The sequence below is a fragment of the Dipodomys merriami genome, unplaced genomic scaffold (genome assembly GCF_024711535.1).
Source record: "Dipodomys merriami isolate MVZ:Mamm:240054 unplaced genomic scaffold, mDipMer1.0.p SCAF_3, whole genome shotgun sequence".
Taxonomy (NCBI): domain Eukaryota; kingdom Metazoa; phylum Chordata; class Mammalia; order Rodentia; family Heteromyidae; genus Dipodomys; species Dipodomys merriami.
Window position 1 is genome coordinate 70,438,787 of NW_027204492.1, and position 6,021 is coordinate 70,444,807.

At 43.9% G+C, this 6,021-nt stretch overlaps 1 pseudogene across 1 annotated transcript; it reads left to right on the forward strand.

Annotated features, from left to right (window-relative positions):
* Nucleotides 1-2,251: 2,251 nt before the first annotated feature.
* On the forward strand, nucleotides 2,252-2,985 carry LOC138839554 (H/ACA ribonucleoprotein complex subunit 2 pseudogene; annotated as a pseudogene). Its single transcript, XR_011375990.1, has one exon. The product of XR_011375990.1 is annotated as an H/ACA ribonucleoprotein complex subunit 2 pseudogene (transcript).
* Nucleotides 2,986-6,021: the final 3,036 nt, after the last annotated feature.

A 6,021-nucleotide genomic window follows, 5' to 3' on the forward strand; every position in this document is an offset into this window, starting at 1 on the left:
GAAAAAGTATCATGATCCTACTCGATTTGTTCATTATTGGTGCATGAAGTTTTTGTGGAATACCTCTGTGAAAATATGTTAGGTGCCCGTGGCTCACACCTGTAGTCCTACCTACTCAGGAGGCTGAGATCTGAGGGTGACAGTTCAAAGACAGCCCAGGCAGGAAGTCTGTGAGACTCTTATCTCCAATTACCTAATAAAAAGCCAGAAGTGGGCTGGGATGTAGCTCAGTGGCAAAGCGCTTGCCTAGCAAGTGACAACGTCCTGGGTTCGGTCCCCAGTACCAAAAAAAATAAAATAAAATAAAAAAAATAAAAAGCCAGAAGTGGGGCCGTGGTTCAAGTTATAAAGTGATAACTTTGAGCAAAAAGGCTCAAAGATAGCATTCAGATCCTGATTTTAGGTCCTAGGTGTCCCTCCCCCCCACACACACATACCCTGATATCTATCTTCTACCGTGTTGTTAAACAACGATCAGGTGTATGCAGACTAGAAGGGCACCCAGGTAATCTGAACACCAACTACACTCACAATTGCTTTATGCTTTATAACCCGACCTCCTAGCCCAGTGAAGTGCAGTTTTGAGCCAGAAGTGTTAAGAAAGTTCTTGCATGACATGGTTACGTAAATGGTAGACAGATTAGGGAGACCGATTAGTTTGGAGATTGATGTGGAAATTGAAGTTATAAAGCCTAAGGGAAATGGACAAGGACTAGGGAATAGGGTAAAGAGAGGGCAAGGCCAGAGCAGGAATGAAGGCAAAGACATGAAAGCAAACTGAGAAGAGGTTAGGGAAGGGTTTGTCATTAATTCTTTGAGACTGAAGAGAGGCTATGTTTACATCAGGAAGGGTGGAATGTTTGCACAAAGAAATGTGAGACTATTGGAAAGGCAAAGATGTGTGGAGTTCCTAGGACTAGAGGGTTGCTTGTGTGTTAGAGAAAGTTAAACTAGTATTAAATGGTGAGAGTATTTTGTGGATTCAATGGCCATAGAAATCATGGACTAGGCTAGACCTGGCCCCAAGAAGACAAAGAAATGTCTTTCCCAAGAATTTCCGAAGAAATTTCCCAAGCAATGCTAAGTAATAGATGGAACAGTAGGCACTCTTTTTCATGGAAAAAAGAATGCCTTAATATGAGAAATTGTTACTAATTGAATGCCTTCTAATAAGTTGGTATATATAATTTAAAGAAATGGAGGCAAGACAGGATCATGGTAAACTTTTAAACAGGAATTCAGAGACAAACATTGCATTAAGGCATAGTCTAAAGGCACAAAAGCACAGTTTTGGTGTTAAGCCTTACATAGCTACAATATTTAGTAAAAAGACAAAAAGTATAGATTTTACCCTATTCACACTAGCCAATCAGATTGTGAACCTGAGCTTAGCCAATCTGAGCATAGGGGCAGAGCCCACTGTATTAGGTATAACTAAGAGCCAGCCTGTTTGCTCTATGTGCTTGCTTGCCAAATTTTTGGCTGATGGCCCAGCCCTTCTGCAGAAGTAAACTTTGCCTTGCTGAGACAAAAGAGAGAGATTGAGAAGAAAAGAGTGTGGTGGGGAGAGCAGCTCTCTCCCTCTCACATTGCGTACATGCTCAGCTGATTAGTATGCTCTAAAATTGAACAAAGGAAAGATACTATTGGACACCCTCAGCTCATGCCTGTAATCCTAGCTACTCAGGAGGCTGAGATCTGAGCCCTGTAGTTCAAAGCCAGCCCTGGCAAGAAAGTCCATGAGACTCTTATCTTTAATTATGCACCAATAAGCTAGAAGTAGAGCTGTGGCTTCAGAGGCAGAGCACTAGCCTTGAGCAAAAAAGCTTAGACAGCTCTCAGGCCCTGAGTTTGAGTTCCAGTACCTGCACACACACACACACACACACACACACACACACACACACACACACACACACACACACACACACACACTAAATAAAGAAAAGACTTATTCTGGAAAAATGACTACTTTGGACACAAAAAGTGTTTGCTCAGAAAAAATATTTAGCTCAGGAATGGACACCTGTCCTGAAAGCAAAGTATGGCAACATCCATTCTTTTTTTTTTTCCGGTCAGAATAGTTTATTCACAGTTAAAGAAGTTCAGTTCCAGAAACAAAGGAGGGGTTGACAATGCTTGATAGGAAACGTACTCATACCTTACTTATGTAACTGTAATCCCTATCATCCATTCTTTGTCTGGAGAAAAGTCCAGCTACCCATGACTCAAGTTGAGAGAAAAGGGGAGGGTTTCGGCTGCCCGCGGAGCCCGCGATGACCAAAATAAAGGCCGATCCGGACGGCCCGGAGGCTCCGGCGGAGGCGAGCGGCGGGGAGCGAACTTATCAGGAGCTGCTGGTCAACCTGAACCCCATCGCGCAGCCCCTGGCTTCCCGCCGCCTCACGCGCAAGCTGTACAAATGTATCAAGAAAGCGGTGAAGCAGAAGCAGATCCGGCGCGGGGTAAAGGAAGTTCAGAAATTTGTCAACAAAGGCGAGAAAGGGATCATGGTTTTGGCAGGAGACACATTACCAATTGAGGTATACTGCCATCTCCCGGTTATGTGTGAGGACCGTAATTTGCCCTATGTCTATATCCCCTCCAAGACGGACCTAGGTGCCGCTGCAGGCTCCAAGCGCCCCACCTGCGTGATCATGGTGAAGCCCCATGAAGAATACCAGGAGGCCTACGACGAGTGCCTGGAGGAGGTGCAGGCCCTGCCACCACTCTTGTGAAGGACACAGGCACAACCTCAGCACCTGCTCCCGAAGCTGCTGGGCTGATGATAGGGGGGGCTGCTCGCCTTCTCAGCATCTGCCCAATCCCGAGACACAGATTCTTCCCAGGCAGGTCCAACAGCTGTCCTTGGAGGTAGAGCCAGCAGAGACAATGCCAGTGCTATTTCCTGTTGAGGAGCTGTCTTCAATGCAGACAGTTCCAAGACTGTGGGATAAGGGAAGTAAATGCTAAGACTAAATAAAATGTGCTGAGCCTGAAAAAAAAAAAAAAAAGTTGAGAGAAAAATCCAAACTATATCAGTTTAGCAGGCTAACTTGAGGTCTCTAGGCCCAATTGATAAAATAGTGTAAGAGCAACAATAATGAGATATGCTGTATGCTAGAACCAAAAGAAGCACTTATATCTTAAGGTGATTTTGACCCAAACTCCAAACTAATTTTCTACCAGAAACACCCATGATGTCAAAGTATTCCTTGCACCTTTCATCAGATGTAGATGCATTCAGCTTTGGGGTGTGTACCATCTTTCTAACTTTCTTTTACTAGCAAACTTTCTTGGTTTCTGACACAATGTGTTCCCAAATTTGTTTTGAAGAAAAAGATCAAGAACTTGATACCCACAGGCCAAAGATAGGCCTCCTCCCTTTTGTAGGCTGCATTCTGGAGTATCCTCAGTTGGGTCAATTAGGTAATAAAACCAAGGTAATCTTTCAGTAAAAGCTCTTCCACTGCTTTTTGTCACACCTTTGGTTTATCTCCCCAGAGGCAATCAGTTACTAATATGTTATATAACCTCCTGCAGTAGTTCATATTCAAGTTTATGGATATAGATATATGTATGTATGTATGCATGTATATCTCCACTGTACTTACGTTTTCACCCAGGTAACAGCACACTATACAAATTGCTCTGCAGCTTGTTTCCTATATAAAATCTTCTTCCGAGTTTTTCCTCAGTTGTGGGACTTGAACTCAGAGCCTGAGCACTGTCCCTGAGCTTTTTCATTTAAGGCTAGTGCTCTACCACTTTGAACCACAGCACCATTTCTGGTTTTCTGGTGGTTAACTGGAGATAAGAGTCTCACAGACTTTCCTGCCCAGGATGGGTTGGAACCATGATCCTCAGATTTCAACATCCTGAGTAGCTAGGAATACAGGCATGAGCCGGTGGTGCCTGGCCCAATGTTTTATTCTAATGGAATTTCCTACCTTTTGAATCAATGTTGACTATTTTCAGGAAACACTTTCCCTAGACTTTTCCAGTTATCTTAATCAAGTTGTGTATTACATTGTGTTAAAATATAAAACCAAGGACATTCTTCTTTTAGCTTAAAGATTAATCAGATTTGGACCACTTACAAAGTTTGTAAACAATTTTGGACACTTCCCATAAGTCTTACAAGTGTGCATGTTCTCCATGTTCTCACAGAACATGACTTGTAAGTTGGTTTGGCAATTTTCATTTAAAATGAAAAACAGACTAATTCCTATTTCAGGAGTTTGTCTCTATTCCATGCCCTTCCTTTACCTCCCTTGTTTCTTCCATATATACAACTCACCCAACCTGTAACTAACCTATTAAATGAAGAAAATGGGCAGTCAGTCTGAAATCATGTTGAAGTGTCTTGTTTTATGACAGACAGGTTGTTTTTATGGCTTGTCCCCCTCTCAACTTAGTATCAAAACTATCTTTAAAGAGTAGATAAGAAGTAGAAAGGGCTGGGAAGGTGGCTCAGTGGTAGAGCGCTTGCCTTGCATGCCTGAGGCCTTGGGTTTGATTCCTCAGCACCACAGAAGCAAAAAGAAAAAAGCCAGAAGTGGAGCTGTGGCTTAAGTGGTAGAGTGCTAGCTGTGAGTTGAAGAGCTGAGGGACAGCGCCCAGTCCCAGAGTTCAGGCCCCATGATCGGAACCAAAAAAAAAAAAGAAAAAGAAAAAAAGTAGAAAGATGAGGTTAAGGATAGTAGTTGGGAGCTTCATGGTTAGGAAGAGATAACTAATTTTGGAGGCGCGGAAGGAAATAGAAGTTATCAGTGGCTTCAGAAAAGTGGGAGAGTAGTTGGTGTTGGGACAAGTGTGGGAAGTTAGGGAGGTGGGAGGCTCAGTTTCCAGTGAAAGCTGCAGATGATAGTCTCTTGTCATTTTAAATAAAGTTTCATATCTCTTGGCCTTACTATTTTTTGTGGCAGTACTGGGGCTTGAGGTAGGGGTCTGAGTATAGTCCCTGAGTTTCTTTTTGTTCAAGCTAGCCCTATACCACTTGAGCCACAGCTCCACTTCTGGCTTTTTTTTGGGGGGGGAGGGGAGGCAGTTTATTAGCGATAAGTGTCTCAAAGATTTCCTACCTGGGCTGCTTTCAAACTTCGATCCTCAGATCTCAGCCTCCTGAGTGGCCTTACTTTTTTAAATACCGGTTTCGAAGGAAGTACTAGAAAATGTGCGTGGTCTGAAGAACTATTCTAACAATATTTAAGCCAAACAAAATGAGTACAACCTCCTGAAAAAGCTCCATTACTTTGAGAATTTTGTTCCTCTACATTCCATATTTTACCTAGTTCTTTTTTTTTTTTTTTTTTTTTTTTTTTGGGTCCGGACGTGGGGCCTGAACTCTGGGCCTGGGCGCTGTCCCTCAGCTCTTCAGCTCAAGGCTAGCGCTCTACCATTTTACCTAGTTCTTATGTTTACCACCTGGATACATGTAGTTTGCCAAAAAGTAAAAAGTACCTCATCTCATACCCATTTCCTAGCCTGTTGGCTACTTCAATAGCCCCAAAAGGCACCCGTGGAATGGTGACACTGTTAGAATCAACAATGGCTCTCTTGTTGACATCATTTCAGAAGGGTGGGTCTGTGCAGTCATTGGTAAGAACTTCTAAGAAAGCCCCAGTATGAGGTAGGGGGAAAGAGGTTGGGCCATGTGGCTTTTCATTTACCCCTACTTTTTTTGTTTTTTCTTTTTTTGTTTTTGTAGTAGAACATGAACACTTCCAGTTCTGGCCCCAATTTGCTTGGCTATTTTTGATGTCACGGAGAAGTCTGCCTACTGGCGGTCTACTTGTCCTCTTCAGGGGTGAGCAACGAATCCCTTGAGAGGAGGGGTGCCAGCCAGCCGGAAACATTACCGGTGTGGGAATGTGAGTCAGAAGACAAGGGGTCCGCGGGGCCGGAGCGGGGGGTGGTGGTGGTGGTGGCGGCGGAGGGGGGATGCTGCGGATCCGAGACAGACCGGAGACCGATGAGTTCTTTCCGGGGAAGATAGTGCTGAGGGCAGGTCCGCGGAGC